General features: G+C 45.4%; 1 protein-coding gene across 1 annotated transcript in view; it reads left to right on the top strand.

The window, feature by feature from the left end:
• Positions 1-17,819, top strand: part of LOC140461018 (uncharacterized) — a 163,022-nt gene that overhangs the window by 67,330 nt on the left and 77,873 nt on the right. The gene's annotated exons all lie outside the window — the stretch shown is intronic.

The following is a 17,819-nucleotide window of genomic DNA, read 5'->3' as shown; positions in this document are numbered from 1 at the left end:
CACTGTCAATGGTGCTACACCCATCCATGATCAAAATATGATTATATTCAGGTTATCATTAATTGTGTGACTCCATCAGATGCTAATGTGATGTTTGGTTTCAGTTTCCCAACTGTAAATCGTCCCTCTCCCTAATACCCTTTGAAATGTATGTTTTTTTTTAAAATGACAGAGAACAAAAGAGAATACAAAAATAGATTGTGAAATTGCATGGAATTGAAGTGATAACTTGCAGGGCAGGTCCTAGGAAATAGTGACCCTGAAGTTGGCGGAATTGTCACAAAACCGTAACTGGTTCACTGTTATCCATCAAGGAAGAAAACTTGCCACCTGATCTGGCCAAACACAAGACTCTGGTGGGAGAAGAGACAGGGGTGAAGGAGAAAGATTTTATCTACCTCTAACTCAAATAGAATTCTGACAGAATCTCCGAAACTCCCAACCTTCACCACCTTGAAGGGCCAGGGTAGCAGGTGGAGGTGAACACCATCACCTTCAACTTCCTTCCCAGTCACACACCATCCTGGCTTCTCAGATATCTACTACAGGATATACACAAACTTCTTCCATTTAACTATTGGCTTATAAAACCATGAGGGGGGATAGATAAGGTGAATAACAAAGGTCTACTCCCCAGAGTAGGAGATTCCAAAACTATAGGTTTAAGGTGAGAGGAGAAAGATTTAAAAGGGACCTGAGGGACAACTTTTTCACACAGGGTGGTGCGTGTGTGGAACAAACTGCCAGAGGAACTGGTGGAGGCTGGTACAGTTTCAACACTTGAAAGACATTTAGACAGCTACATGGAAAGGAAAAGTTTAGGGGGATATGGGCCAGGTGCGGGAAAATGAAAATAGTTTAGTTTGGGAAACAGGATCTGCATGGACAAGTTGGGCCGAAGGGTCTGTTTCCATTCTGTATGACTTTATGACCCTTTATTGAGAAGATTGAAGCCACTGTGTTCTATCCCTTCAATAAACTCCACTCCCTCTACCCCATTCAAGGAATAAGGAAGTTTAATTGCGAGGTAAGCTTGCTATAACTGGGGCTTGTTCTCCTTTTGAACAATTAATGATAGTGTTAAATATCCAGTGCAGCTACAACACAAGCCACAATTAAATCAAAGTTAGGGTCCGGGGCTACCTTCTTTAAAATGTTTTGAGAGGGTCTGGCCTGGTCCATCACACAGTTAAAGCTGGGAGGCAGTACATGGGTAGGGGTGAGCGAGATGGACCACAAGTTGGTTAAACACAAGTCAGTTTAAGTAACAGTGAAACACTAAAAGGAGGTAAAATACACCCATTAATAGAGACAGATTAATTCAGCCAATGTCAGGGAGGGTATCGTGGAAGGCAGAGGCAAACAGAACAATGTGTGGACGTGAATTCAGATCCACAGTAAAGGAGATACAGCAACTCCAGAACCGTGGAATCTCACACGGATAACAAAGCACAGCACTAAAACCTCAAAGTTGCACAGTTATCGAGATAAACATTTATGAAGTTAGTTCACGGTCTTCAATTTTAAAATCCCCTCCTGGAGCCTACAGCTGATAAGACATCAGAAGCACCGGAGTCAGGGAAAACCAAATACTGGATTAGTGGTACTGGAAGAGCACAGAGTTCAGGCAGCATCCAACGAGCAGCGAAATCGACGTTTCAGGCAAAAGCCCTTCAACAGGAATAAAGGCAGTGAGCCTGAAGCGTGGAGAGTTAAGCTAGAGGAGGGTGGGGGTGGGGAGAGAGTAGCATAGAGTACAATGGGTGAGTGGGGGAGGGGATGAAGGTGATAGGTCAGGGAGGGGAGGGTGGAGTGGATAGGTGGAAAAGAAGATAGGCAGGTCGGACAAGTCAAGGAGACAGTTACTGAGCTGGAAGTTTGAAACTAGGATGAGGTGGGGGAAGGGGAAATGAGGAAGCTGTTGAAGTCCACATTGATGCCCTGGGGTTGAAGTGTTCCGAGGGGGAAGATGAGGCATTCTTCCTCCAGGCGTCTGGTGGTGAGGGAGCGGCGGTGAAGGAGGCCCAGGACCTCAGGGAAAAACCACACAGTTGAGGAAATCCCCCAGGGAGTGGGTGATGTCACCGTGCAATTGTTACTGCATGATGGCCTCACAGACAGGAATACACAGTGCCTGGGTCCATACAAACCAGAGTCAAGAGTGTGGTGCTGGAAAAGGTTCAACCCACCCTCCCTCCGTCACCTTCCCCTGCCACCGCAGGAACTGTAAAACCTGTGCCCACACCTCCCCCCTCACCTCCGTCCAAGGCCCCAAAGGAGCCTTCCACATCCATCAAAGTTTCACCTGCACTTCCACACAAGTCATTTACTGTATCCGTTGCTCCCGATGTGGTCTCCTCTACGTTGGGGAGATCGGACGCCTACTCACAGAACGCTTCAGAGAACATCTCCGGGACACCCACACCAGCCAACCCCAATGCCCAGTGGCTGAATACTTCATCCCCCCCCTCCCACTCTGCTGAGGACATGCAGGTCCTGGGCCTCCCCCATCACCATTCCCTCACTACCTGATGTCTGGAGGAAGAACACCTCATCTTCCGCCTCAGGACCCTCCAACCCCAGGACATCAATGTGGACTTCACCAGTTTCCTCATTCCCCCTCCCCCCCACCTTACCCCAGTTCCAACCTTCCAGCTCAGCACCGCCCTCATGACCTGTCCTACCTGTCAATCTTCCTTCCCATCTATCCGCTCCACCCTCCTCTCCAACCTATCACCTTCCCCTCCCCAACCCCCCCCACCTTCCCACCCTGTTGGCTCACAGCCTCATTCCTGATGAAGGGCCTTTGCCCGAAACGTCAATCCTGCTCCTCAGATGCTGCCTGGCCTGCTGTGCTTTTCCAGCACCACACTCTCGACTCTGATCTCCAGTGTCTGCAGTCCTCACTTCCTGCTCACCATATCCCTGTCTGTCCCTTACCTTTAATCTGCCTGTCGCCTGCGTACAGTCAGCTAATGGAAAATGATTGTCTTTCCTTAACTTTAATCAGTTTGTAAATCCTGTATGTCTATCAAATCTTCTGGCACTTGACTGAATCCATTCTGATAAATTTCCACTGCATGCCCTAACGGATCCTCACACCCATGTTTTAAGCTGTGACCAGAATTAAACACAGCACTTGAACTGTGGCCGACTGAGAGTTTTAGAAATAGTCAACATTACTTGCATTCTTTTGACCTTAATATTAATTTTCATAAAGCTCGAGATCCAATTTGCTTTCCTAGTAAAAGAAAATATCTCAAAGATCTGTGTACATGTAACACAAATCCCTCAGAACCTACACTCTCTTTAAAATTGTCCCATTTATTATATATTGCCTCTTCCTATCTCTTTGGCTAAAATGCATCACCAGGAGAAAGATATTCAATGGAATTCAAAGCATGATTTTGGTCAAAGTTTTTCAGATGTGATTGGCGACTGATAGGGGGAGTTAGGCAAACTCTTTCCACTGGGTTAAAAATCACACAACACCAAGTTATAGTCCAAGAGTTTGATTTGGAAGCACTAGCTTTCGAAGCGCTGCTCCTTCATCAGGTGGTTGTGGAATATAAGGTCATAAGACACAGAATTTATAGCAAAAGTTTAGACACAGACACACACGTAGATGCACAGTCTCAGACAGACACACACACAGTCACTCCTATACAGACACACACTCTTACACACACCAGACCCTCTCTCATTCACAAGCTGTCTCTCATACGCTCACACATACACTCACGCGCACACACACCCTTTCACACTTACAGCCCTTTACACTTACACTCACACACATACACACACTCTCTCGCAGACACTCATAACCCACCTCCCCACACACACACCCACATGCATACACGTGCGCGCGCACACACACATATAAGTTTGTGGGGTGAATTTGTACTTGCAGAATTACATTTTATTTTGCTCAAAAACTGCATGAATCCATGTAAGATTCTGTAAATCCCTTTTTTAGATGAGAATCAGTCTGACCATTGGGGCACAGACAGCCTCACACAGGACACCTCACACCTTCAATGCATTATCTGGGCCGACATGGTACCAATTGTTAAAGTTCACTTGAGAATATAACTTTAAAAATGTTCTGTGATTTACATATGAAAGAAATAAAACCAATTCCATCAGATGAGAGACTTAAACAATCCAGATCTTTTTCAACATGTAAGTTCAGTTACATCACACGGTCAACTTTTGCTATAAATTCTATGTCTTATGATCTTATATTCCACAACCACCTGATGAAGGAGCAGTGCTTCGAAAGCTAGTGCTTTCAAATAAACCAGTCGGTCTATAACATGGTATTGTGTGATTTTTAACTTTGTACACCCCAGTCCAACACCATCAAATCTTTCCACTGGATGGGAAATCAAGGATGAGCAGGCCTCGTCTCATAGTGTTATGTTACAGCCCCTTTCCAGGGCAAGTGTTTGAGATCCTGACAACTCTCTGTTGGTGCAGAAACAGCTGAACTCCGTGACAAGCTCGGAAGGTTGGAAAGTGACCAACTGAAAGATGAGCTGCTGTTCCTTGACTCCCCCCTCCCCCCCGCCTTTGAGCGTCACTGGAGCAGTGCATTAAGCTGAGTATAGAATGGGAATGGAGCAGAAAATGGAAATGTCAAACGGTCAGAAGCTCAGTCCAGCTTGCAGGCTGAATGCTTATTGTTCTGTGGTCTACTCATGCAATCGGTGTCTGCTGGAACAGATCGCATCGTGAGCTCTGAGCTCATAAAGAAAATGCAGAAAGTACAAACCAATCGTTGTTTTAATTTTCATCTTTACGCTTTTTCGAGGTCAGCCTGAAAAACAATGCTTCATTTCGCTGAGACTTAGATCGGCTGCAGAGCTGGGCTGAGAGGTGGCAAATGGAGTTTAATGTGGAAAAGTGTGAGACGATTCACTTTGGAATGCAGAGTACTGGGCTAATGGTAAGATTCGTGGTAGCGTAGATGAGCAGAGACATCTCTGTGTCCATGTGCGCAGATCCCTGAAAGTTGCCACCAGGTTGTTAGGGTTGGTAAGAAGGCATGTGGTATGTCAGCTTTTATCGATAGAGGGATTGGGTTTCGGAGCCACGAGGTCATGCTGCAGCTGTACAAAACTCTGGGTGCAGCCACATTTGGAGTGTTGCGTACAGTTCTAGTCACCGCATTATCGAAAGGAAGTGGACGCTTTGGAAAGGGTTCAGAGAAGATTTACTAGGATGTTGCCTGGTATGGAGGGAATTGAATTGAATTTATTGTCACGCGTACCAAGGCACAGTGAAAAGCTTTGTCTTGCGAGCAATACAAGCAGGTCACAGAGTTAAGTAGCACAGATAAGTAAATAATAGGGAAACAGCACCAAAAGCAAAAACACAGGGACAGGTGAATGTTATGAGTTTGTGACTCCATTCAGTGTTCTAACAACAATGGGGTAGAAACTGTTGCAAAACCAGCTGTTGTGTGTGTGTGTGTGTGAGTGTGTGTGTGTGTGTGTGTTCAGACTTCTGTACCCTTCTCCCCGATGGTAGAGGTTGTAGAAAAACATTGCCAGGGTGGGATGGATCTTTGAGAATGCTGGCGGCCTTTTCTTGACAGCGGGCCTGGTAGATAAATTCTATAGATGGGAGGTTAGCCTTTGTGAGTGTCCAGGCTGAGTTCATCACTCTCTGTAACCATCTCTGATCTTGAATGGTACAGTTGCCATACCAGGTAGTGATACATCCAGACAGAATGCTCTCGATGGCACACCTATAAAAGTTGGCAAGGGTATTCACCGTCATGCCAAATTTCCTCAGCTGTCTGAGGAAGAAGAGACGTTGTTGGGCCTTTGTAACCAGTGCGTCCACATGAAGAGTCCAAGAAAGCTTGTTGGGGATGACCACTCCCAGGAGCTTGACACTCTCCCCTCGTTCCATCTCACTGTTGTTAATGTGTAAGGGGGGGCACGAGTAACATCCTGCCGAAAGTCAGTAATGAGTTCCTTAGTTTTGCCGGCATTGGGAGCTAGGTTGTTCTCAGTGCACCATTTTTCCAGGTCTTCCACCTCCCGTCTGTAGCCTGTTTCGTTGCCATCTGAGATTCGACCGACTATGGTGGTGTCACCAGTGAACTGGGAAATGGCATTGGTCTGGTATTTGTCTCTAAATGATTGACCTCGTGCCTCTTTCTCTCCCCACACTTTCACTAGAGTTCTACACAGGGGTGAACCGTAAATCCCCCCTTCCCCAGATAATCTCTCCAACATTGTCATGTTCAGGGCAGAGGTGGAACCCGTCAAAAGATTGTGAGTGTGTGTGTGTGTGTGCTCTATTTGGAGACTTAACCCACAAAAGCAGCAGCAGTCTGACTGTTGGTGTACAGTTCGGCTACCCCGAGGGGGAGGGGGGAAGTGCAGATGGTGGGTGGGAATGGACGTAGCTGCGGGGTTGGGGGAGCAGGGTTGGGGACGGGCAGGAGTGTGAGGTGGGAGTGGACAGGGTTGGGGTGGGGGCGGGTGATGTTGGGGACAGGCAAGTGGGGGCGCAGGGTGGGAGCGGACGGGGTTCGGGTTCGGGCGGGGGGGTGTGGGGTCTCACGCACAGTGTGCTTTTGCCTAGTCTCCTGAACGGGGAGCAAACTTTCACAGAAATCTCCAAGCCCCAGTGGAAATCAATTAACCGAATAATCAATTCTCCAAACGAAATAGTGCCCGCCCATCTCATTCGGATAATTGAGGTTCCTCTGTATTCACCTGAGTGTGGGAAGGGATTTACTCGATCATCTGCCCTGGTGACACACCAGTGAGTTCACACTGGGGAGAGACCTTTTCAATGTTCAGACTGGGGGAAGTGCCTTAAAGGTTCCCAAGAAGTGATATCCCATCATCGTGTACACACGGATGAATGAACATTCAGAAGCTCTCACTGTGGGATTGGATTCAAATGACCAACGAACGTTACTGAGCACCAGTGAATGCACGCTGAGGAGAGACCGTTAACCTGCTCCGAGTGTGGGAAGGGATTCACTCTAATATTCCACCTCCTGGCACACCACTGGGTTCACATTGATGAGAGACCTTTTACATCTTCAGATGCTTCAAATGTTCGAGAGAACTGATGTCCCCTCAACGTGTTTACACCGACGAATGCCCGTTCTGATGCTGTCACTGCGGGACTGGGTTCAGACGGGTGGCTGACCTCACTGTACACACAGGGGAGAGACCCTTCACTTGCTCAGAGTGCACGCGATGATTAACCAGGCCATCCCACATGCTGCCACACCGGCGAATCCACGAGCCGTCATCTGTTCGGAGTGTGGGAAGACATTCATCAGATCGTCTCAACTGTTATCCCACCAGCGAATCCAAACTGGGGAGTGACCCTTCGCCTGCTCCAAATGTGGAAAGGGAGTCACACACAGTCATCCAACATGCTAACGCACCAAAGAGTTCACAAGTAACAGCAGCGATTGAATTTTGTAGTGAATCACATTTGGAAGCGAACCGATTCCATTGGTAAGTCTTTCTCCTGATGTTAATGAACTGCACTTCAGGTATAGGTTTCAGTTTTCTGGATATTCGTCAATAAATCAACTTTGGATCAAACATAAAATATCTGAAGATTTTTTTTTAAAATATCTGTGAGGAATTCACGGAGCTTTTTTTGTCTCAATCTCAGTGACAATGTGATCATCTGCCTCTGCTGTGTCCTTCTCATCGACAGGCCCACCACGCCAAACACCCTCGCAATTTTCTCCTTGCATTAGTTAGGAACTTGCATCTCACTCCAGTTTTCTCTTGTCAGGCCCTACCAGAGCTCATTGTGACCTATCCTCACTAAACTCTTCTGTGTGTTACCATTTGGGGTAAACCCCTCTGCTCATTTAAACCCAACACACGGAGAAGCTCACCTCCCGCCGTAATCTGTTAAATTTCAGGAGGCAATGAACGAGCCCAGAGGTCACTATTTAAAGCAAAAATTAACAATTTTATTCTTTAAGTCTAAAAGAGAACATTGAACAACTATTTACAACTCCTTTCTCTTAAGCCTATCTTTACCTCCCACTCTACAATACTGGTCTGATTTTAAAAAACTCTGTTTAGGATTTACAAAAAAATTATTCATGTTTCAAAAACCAGTCAGCTTCATCGATACTCCTTTGGAGATTTTCTTCTATAGATTTTTATATCGGTTGGCTTCAGACTTCTGCTGCACACATTCCTTGCGGACAGGTACCTTTCAGAGACCTTTCGGCGAGCATTCTGTACTTGTTGGTGTTCTTGGCAGTTCTCCCCCTAACTGTTCAAAATGTCTGGTTTTATACCTCAAAACATTGGATCATTTCATTGGTTTGATGTCATCAAAACACTAAATTCAAATGCAATTGGATTTTGGTATCTGGGGCATAATTTAAACTAATTGGCTGCATTTGAATTTTCTTTTGTTCCATGGCAATGCAACTCCAACTATTTGTTTCAACCAAGTGTTACATTTTGAACTGTTCAGCTGTCCTGGCCAGTACACACCTACACCTTCATAACATGTGTTAATTGACATTGTTAATCTCTCTCTCTTCCCCCCTTTACCCCCCCCCCACCCCGCCACCGGTTCTCCTTCGTATCCATCATCACACAACCTAAGAAAAAGCAAACTTTGACTCCACCATGCATATAAACCCTTGCCCGATCTCCATAATTTCTTTCCCCTCTGACCAATTCGGCCATTTTTTGCAACGTTCAAATCTGGTCCCCCTTCTATGGGAAAGATGTTGTGAAACTTGAAAGGGTACAGAAAAGATGTACAAGGATGTCTCCAGGGCTGGAGGGGTTTGAGCTATAAGGAGAGGCTGGATAGGCTGGGGCTATTTTCCCTGGAGTGTTGGAGGCTGAGGAGTGATCTTATAGAGCTTTATGAAACCTCGAGGGGGCATGGAGAGGGTGAATAGACAAGGTCTTTTCCCTGGAGTGGGGGAGTGCAGAACTCAAGGGCATAGGTTTAAGATGAGAGGGGAAAGGTTTATAAGGGACCTCAGGGGCACACAGGGCGGTGTATGTCTGGAATGAGCTGCCACAGGAAGCAGTGGAGGTCACAATTACAACATTTAAAAGGCATCTGGATGGGTACATGAATAGGAGGTTTGGGGAATATGGGTCAAGTGCTAAATGGGACAAGATTAATTTAGGATAATTGCTCGACATGGACAAGTCAGACTGAAGTGTGTTTCCGTGCTGTAAAACTCTATGTCTCTCTCTTAATTAGAGATACTTGTTGAAAATGATCTCTCCAGGTAAGCATCTTTCCTAATGTCACTTTCTCTGACTCGGTGTCAAATATTTCTTCATGAAACTACCCTGAATCACACTGGAAAACTTTGTTGCAGTTTTGAGATATATGAAAGTTTGCAGGGTATGGATAGAGTTGACGGGAAGACAATTATCCTCCTGCTGATGACCCGGCCACACAATCAAGTCAAGAGACAAGAGGTTTAGAGGTATTTTGTTTTGAGCCCGAGGGTAGTGGGAATCTGGACGTCACTGTCTGTATTGGTAGTAGAAGCAGAAACCCTCAGAACACTTAAGAAGTATTTACACATACCCTTGCGATATCAATGCATGCAAGGCTGTGGATTACACTAGCTAAATAATTGGGTTCAGTCTCAATTGGCTGCCTCAGTGTCAATGTGCCAGTGTCTTTCCAAAGCAGATGGACATCTAAACCATTTCCCACAGTCCACGCATTTCCACAGTTTCTTCCCGCTGTGACTTTGTTTGTACCTGGGAGTGACCAGATGATTGGCTTAAATCTCATCCAAGCACTCTGAATAGCTCCGGTTTCACCCTACTGTGAACAGTGCTGTTTTCTTCCATGTTCAACGTCTGATGAAATTTGGGTCATGATAAATTCAAGAAGACTCGATCTGTTGCCTGTCTCTGAGAGACAACAATTAATACAGAGAGAAAGATTTAGTGGAGCCACGTAGAGCTCTGTAAAATCACAACTCATTTAATAAGTGCTTAAGCTAACAATAAACACTTGTAACTACTGGAGATATCTCAATCACTGTCTTTCATTATCCTGACTTCTGTGACGAAACCCAAATGTTATTGCCTGGGCGATTTCGCAGCTGGCTGGGCTAAAACTCTGTTTGACATCTTCACCATGACCTCCTGATGTACATTCGGCCTCGGACCATCGGGTGACCATCCTCCAAGGCGGACTTCGGGACAAGCAAGGACGCAAAGTTGCCGAGCAGAGGCTGAGAGCCAAGTTTGATACCCATGAGGATGGCATCAACTGGGACCTTGGGTTCATGTCACACTACAGGTGACCCCATTGCCCTATACACACAGTCTCTCTCTCTCTCACACACACACGCACATGCGCACATACACTCCTACATACTCACACAGACCCTCTCTCATGCGTACACATGCACCCTCCACACTCACACGCACACAAGTACCCTCTCACAGGCTTATACCCTATCACACTCACAAACATGCTTGACCAAGCTTAAACACACACCAGGTTATAGTCCGACAGGTTTAATTGGAAGTACACTCGCTTTCGGAGCGACGCTCCTTCAGGAGGTGGTTGAAGGAGCGTCGCTCCGGAAGCTAGTGCTTCCAATTAAACCTGTCGGACTAAATCCTGGTGTTAAGTGATTTTTAACTTTGTCCAGCCCAGTCCAACACCGGCATCTCCAAATCATGATTGACCAAGCTTACACACACGTATACACGCACTCTTTCACAGCACTCACACCCACACTGTCTCTCCTGCACACACAAATTTGTGAGGTGGATCTTCAGTTGCAGAATTACACTTTATTTTGCTCAAAAGCTGCATAAATCCATGTAGGATTCTGAAAGTCCCACTTAAGGAATAAAACTGACTCAACATTGGGACAGACTTTAAATTCACACCTTTAATATAGTGTTTGAGCTAAGATAACACCTATTGTTAGATAAACTGAAGCCATCTGGTGAATATCACTTAAAAGGAGTTTTCAAATTTACATATTAAAGAGCCTAGACCAGCATATCCCATCCTAAAAGATGCAATACTTGATCTAAGTTTGTTTAACGTCTCATTCCAACTCCATGACACTGTCATCCTTTTGCGATAAATTCTGTGGCTTACCGTAATGCTCTACAACCCACCTGAAGAAGCATCGCTCCGAATGCTAGTGCTTCCAAATAAACCTGGTGTTGTGTGATTGTCCACCCCACTCCAACACCGGCACCTACAAATCGTGACCTCCTGATGTAGAGCAATGTTAGCCTCGAAGTGTTGCCCAACAACAGCATCTCATCAGGCTTATTATACACAGGTCACTGTGCCAAGTATGTGCCTTCTTTGGACTTATCCCTGCATGTGAGCCATCCCAATTGTTTTGTCCAAATGTATGCCTTATCTGTTAGAACCAGCAGTTCCTGGTTCCCTGCCGTTTGAACTCTTAGCAGATCTGACTCAACTCAACGTAATTCCATTCACAAGGCAGCCCATTGTTAGGCCTCTTGTCAGTACCTGTAATCTTCAGCCTTATCCCATGGGTCTGATCCTGTTGTGATGTTTTGCTTCAGTTAACACAAAAGCAAACCTTTGCGTTCAATATCCGACTTAATTGAGCAAAAAGAGGAAATAACACAAAGTGAGAGAGAGAGGGGGGGCACGTAAAAGCAAAGGGAGACTGTGAAACTGGGCTGACTGAATCGGTTTATTTGTGGGGGACTGCTGGGAGGGGGACATAATGTAGAGAGCAGGTTTGCTTCCTTCTCTTTCATTCTGTATCATCGGTCTGCCTTGTTAATAAGACATGAGATCTGAATGCAGTTTGATGGGGGAGTTGGCTCCATTCTGAACAATGGCTGCAAGTTCCTGCTGGCCCTTCCAAGCATTTGCCCCCGATAAAAATGGTGACGCACATGCGTAATTAACACACATTGTGCACATGTGCCCCCAATAAAGATGGCGACCAATGCCCAGGCTCTGTCTCTGGGGAGGAAACCTGGAGTCGTTGTCCCATTTCACTGCAAGCGGAAGACCGACAGGGGTTTGTGGGTGACAGAAGATATTTCGAAAGCCAGTCCACCATCCATAAGCTTACTCCAATCCCCTTCATTCTCAGCCTCTGTGGATTTGAGAAACTGACCACTGACAGCCTGCTGAAGGATTATGACTGCGCATGCGCTTCACGGTAACGCGTGGTGGGCAGGAAGTATGCACGCTCCACCTCACAAAAGGGATGAATGGAATAGATTTACTCTCACACGAGTACAGAGAAAAGTTTACAAGTTGCCACTTTTACAGAGCCTCTTAGGTCCCAAGGCACAATTCCAGTACAAACTCACAGGGGAGAGAAAAGTCCCACATTATAGACCTTCAAAAGTACAAAATCATTGTAATAAAGAAATAAAAAGTTCAGAAAAAGTGTTCCCACTATCGTTTAATAAAGAACAAGGATCCATGCTGATTAGGGGTGGCTCCATGTCAATAGGAAGAGAGGGAGCAGGAGTGGGTGACCACTTGGGAATTACTTGATTCTCAACCAATAAAAGTTAATGAGGGGCGGGGTTGAAGGACAGTGTGAGTGTGCAAAGTTAAAAATCACAACACCAGGTTACAGTCCAACAGGTTTAATTGGAAGCACTAGCTTTCGGAGCACCGCTCCCTCATCAGGGCACAACCACCTGCTGAAGAAGCGACACTCCGAAAGCTAGTGCTTCCAATTAAACCTGTTGGACTGTAACCTGGTGTTGGGTGATCTTGAACTTTGCACACCCCAGTCCAACACCAACATCTCCAAAGTGTGGGTGTAGCTGGTCATCCAATCAAGGGGAGTGAATAAGCGGCAGGCCCAATCATTCCTTTACCTTTTCTGCCCTGAGGAGGATGACCTCACCTGATCTTTCTTGTTCCCCAGTATGATGTGGGTTGGACCAGCGTTTATTGCCCATCTCTCTGGTTGCCCTTGAGAAGGTGGCAGTGAGCTGCCTTCTGGAACCGCTGCAGTCCATGGTCTGTAAGTAGATTCAAAATTCCCTGAGAGAGGGAATTCTAGGATTTTGACCCAGCGACAATGAAGGAATGGTAAGGACTTTCCAACTCAGGCTGGGGAGTGGTTCAGATGGGAACTTGAAAGTGGTTGTGTTCTCATATCTACCAGACTTGTCTTTCTAGACAAAAGTGACAATAGGTGCAGGAGTAGGCCATTCTGCCCCTTGAGCCTGCACCACCATTCAATATGATCATGGCTGATCATCCTTAATTAGTATCCTGTTCCTGCCTTATCTCCATAACCTTTGATTCCACTATCCTTGAGAGCTCTATCCAACTCTTTCTTAAATGAATCCAGAGACTGGGCCTCCACTACCTTCTGGGGCAGAGCATTCCACACAGCCACCACTCTCTGGGTGAAGAAGTTTCTCCTCATCTCTGTCCTAAATGGTCTACCCCGTATTTTTAAGCTGTGTCCTCTGGTTCGGCACTCACCCATCAGCGGAAACATGTTTCCTGCCTCCAGAGTGTCCAATCCTTTAATAATCTTATATGTCTCAATCAGATCCCCTCTCAGTCTTCAAAACTCAAGGGTATACAAGCCCAGTCACTCCAGTCTTTCAGCATAAGGTAGTCCCGCCATTCCAGGAATTGACCTCGTGAACCTACGCTGCACTCCCTCAATAGCCAGAATGTCCTCAAATTTGGAGACCAGAACTGCACACAGTATTCCAGGTGTGGTCTCACCAGGGCCCTGTACAGCTGCAGAAGAACTTCTTTGCTTCTATACTCAAACCCTCTTGTTATGAAGGCCAGCATGCTATTAGCTTTCTTCACGACCTGCATGCTTACCTTCATTGACTGGTGTACAAGAACACCCAGATCTCTTTGTACTGCCCCTTTACCTAAATTGATTCCATTTAGATAGTAATCTGCCTTCCTGTTCTTGCCACCAAAGTAGATAACCATACATTTATCCACATTAAACTACATCTGCCATGCATCTGCCCACTCACCTAGCCTGTCCAGGTCACCCTGTAATCTCCTAACATCCTCCTCACATTTCACCCTGCCACCCAGCTTAGTATCATCAGCAAATTTGCTAATGTTATTACTAATACCATCTTCTATATCATTAACATATTCTAAAAAGCTGTGGTCCCAGCACTGATCCCTGCAGTACCCCACTGGTCACTGCCTGCCATTCCGAAATGGAGCCGTCTATCACTACTCTTTATTTCCTATCAGCCAACCAACTTACAATCCAAGTTAGTACCTATCCCCCAATACCATGTGCCCTAATTTTGCTCACTAACCTCCTATGTGGGACTTTATCAAAAGCTTTCTGAAAGTCCAGGTTCACTCCATCTACTGGATCTCCCTCGTCCATCTTCAGAGTTACATGCTCATAAAATTCCAGAAGATTAGTCAAGCATGATTTCCCCTTCATAAATCCATGCTGACTCTGACCTATCCTGTTACTACTATCCAGATGTGTCATAATTTCATCCTTTATAATAGACTCCAGCTTCTTTCCCACCACGGAGGTCAGACTAACTGGTCTATAATTTCCTGCTTTCTCTCTCCCTCCTTTCTTAAAAAGTGGTACAACATTAGCCATGCTCCAATCCAGAGGAACTGATCCCGAATCTATCGAACTCTGGAAAATAATCACCAACGCATCCACGATTTCCCGAGTCACCTCCTTCAGTACCCTGGGATGCAGGCCATCAGGTCCCGGGGACTTATCACCCTTCAGACCCAACAGTCTCTCCAACACCAATTCCTGGCAAATATAAATCACTTAAGTTCAGGTCTTTCAGCCACTGTTACCTCAGGGAGATTGCTTGTGTTTTCCCCAGTGAACACAGATCTGAAGTACCAATTCAATTCTTCTGCCATTTCTTTGTTCCCTGTACTATATCCCCCTGTTTCTGTCTTCAGGGGCCCAATTTCAGTCTTAATCATTTTTTTGCCTTTCACACACCTAAAAAAGCTTTTACTATCCTCCTTTATATTTTTGGCCAGTTTACCTTCGTACCTCATTTTTTCTCAGCGTATTTCTTTCTTAGTAATCCTCTGTTGTTCTTTAAAAGCTTCCCAGTCCTCCGTTTTCTCACTTATCTTTGCTATGTTATACGTTTTCTCTTTTAACTTTATATGTTTATTAACTTCCTTTGTCAGCCACGGCCACCCATGCCTCCTCCTAGGATCTTTCTTCCTTTTTGGAATTAACTGATCCTGCATTATACGCAGAAATATCTGCCATTGTTCCTTTACTGTCATCCCTGCTAAGGTATCGCACCATTGAACTTTGGCCAGCTCCTCCCTCATAACTCCACAATTCCCTTTATTCAACAGAAATATTGTCACTTCCGATTGTACCCTCTCCCTCTCAAATTGCAGATTGAAGCTTATTGTATTATGGTCACTACTTCCCAATGGCTCCTTCACTTCGAGGTCCCAGATCAATTCTGGTTCGTTGCACAATACCAGATCCAGAATTGCCTTCTCCCTGGTAGGCTCCAGCACCAGCTGTTCTAAGAATCCATCTCGGAGGCACTCCACAAAGTCTCTTTCTTAAGGTCCAATACCATCCTGATTCTCCCAGTCTACCTGCATGTTGCAATTCTTCTCCCAAGTGCTCAGGATTTGGATGGTGCTGTCTAAGGATTTTTGGTAAATTTCTGCGGTGCATCTTGTAGATAGCACGTACTATTGCTACTCAGTATTGGTGGTGGAGGGCGTGGATATTTGTGCACGTGGTACCAATGAAGTCATCTCCTTTGTCCTGGATGGTGTCAGGCATCATGAGTATTAATGGAACTGTACTCATCCAGGCAAGCAGGGCATTTTCCACCACACACTCACCTGTGCCTTGTAGCTGGTGGACAGGCTTTGGGGAGTCAGGATGTGAGTTACTCCCTGCAACATTCCTAACCTCACACACTTCCAGGCATCGCTTCTCCAGTTCCTCTCTTGAACTGAAAGCCATGCACCCTGAGGGTAATTTGATAAATTGACGCTGCACTCTCTCCAAGAACTTGACATATTTCTCAAGTTTGATCCTCAGAACGGAACACACTATTGCAGCTGAGGATTAAATCAATGATTTGTGAAGATTTGGGAAACCTTAACTAAGGATTATTAAGCTTTAACAGCTTAACGTTTCACATTCGAAGATTCAGGGTCATACTCTCCCACGTACTCTTTGAAATAGTATCATTTATTGTATTCTGCCTCTTCTCATTCCTTCTTGCAAAGTTCATCACACACTAAATCAGTTTGTGATGTTCTGAGTGTGTGAGAAATGCAAAACAAACACAAGGATGTTCTTGCTGCATTACTGCTGTTGTAAGGTCGTAGATTTTGCTCCAAAGATTGCATTATAATTGAAACTCATCGTGACCTGTTTTATGCAGAACCAACTTCAGCTGGAGTAACAAGGCAAGTTCCCATTCAGCAATTCTTCAAAGTTCACTGCAGGTCTGACTGTTCAATCAGCTCCAGTCTCAGCACAGGAGACCAAAACACCAAACACTCTCCACAGGAGATCACCTGGTGTCGTGGGACCAATATTCGTGCATTAAACAACCCACCTCCCAAAGCATTAATCAGCCATCCACCAATGGCTGCTTGTGAATTTTCCGCTGCAAAAACAGATGACATGAAACAGTATCAGCTTGTTACCTCACATGCTGAAAGTAATAAAATGTGTCAAAGTTTTTCAAAGGAGCTTCTTCAAGAAACAATTGAAGGAAGGGTCTGACATTAGAAATGATATTAATAGAGTCACAGAGACTTACAGCATGTAAGGAGGCCCTTTGGCCCATCGTATGCGTGCCAGGAATCTATTTTTTTCTAATCCCATTTTCCAGCCCTGGACCTGTAGCCTTGTTGTGGTGTTTCAAATGCTGATCTAAATATTTCTTAAATTTCCTGAGAGTACCAGCCACTTTCAGGCAGCAGGTTCCCATTATCTCCAACCCTCTGACTAAAAGAAAAAGAATCCCCTAATCCACTCTCCCACCTCCTGTGGTTTATTTCACAACTGCCATACCTCATTACTGAGCCCTCGAACAAAGGTAAAGTTTCTTCCTATCCACTCCCCGCAGTCCCCTCGGTACATCTCAATCAGTTACTCTCTCAGCCTTCGCTGCTCTAACGAAAACAATCCCAGCCTATCAGTCTCTCTTCAGAGTTGAATTGCTGCAGCCCAGGCAGCATCCTGGTAAGTGGGAGATATCATGTCGAATAAGCATATTTCACCAGGTCGGTGGGGGGAGATATTTGGGGAGGTAATTTCAGAGTTTCACACCCAGGCAACGACATCAATGGTGGAGTAACTAACATCAGGGAGGCAAAGAGGATAGAGTGAGAAAGGACTGGTATTCCACATGGTTGTGTGACCGGGGAAATGCAAAGACAGTGAGAGACAAGGTCATTTGGAATCTACACTGTCAAACCCCTCCAGATGTTTGTACATTTTTGTGAGATGACAGCTTAGTCTTCGAAATTTCAAGGGACTCCAGGACTGACTTACTCAGTTTTTCATCATAGGACCGCCTCCTCTTTACAGGGAGCAGTTTAGAGAAACAATGACATTCCTTTTCCCTTCCTAGCCACTTGAGATATCCACATACTGAGGTGCTGGGATGAACGCAGCAGGACAGCCAGACCTCTCTGCGCCTCACTGTTCTGTAATCTCTAACTGAAACATGCCACATTTCTAGTCTTCCTACCAAATTGCACAAGCACATATCTTCTTACATTTTATTCCATCTGTCATTTTTTTTCTTGCTCACTCACTTATCCCAAACTGTTTTTACAATTTCATT

Source organism: Chiloscyllium punctatum, chromosome 36 (genome assembly GCF_047496795.1).
Source record: "Chiloscyllium punctatum isolate Juve2018m chromosome 36, sChiPun1.3, whole genome shotgun sequence".
NCBI lineage: Eukaryota > Metazoa > Chordata > Chondrichthyes > Orectolobiformes > Hemiscylliidae > Chiloscyllium > Chiloscyllium punctatum.
This window is presented reverse-complemented; position numbering and strand designations above follow the sequence as displayed.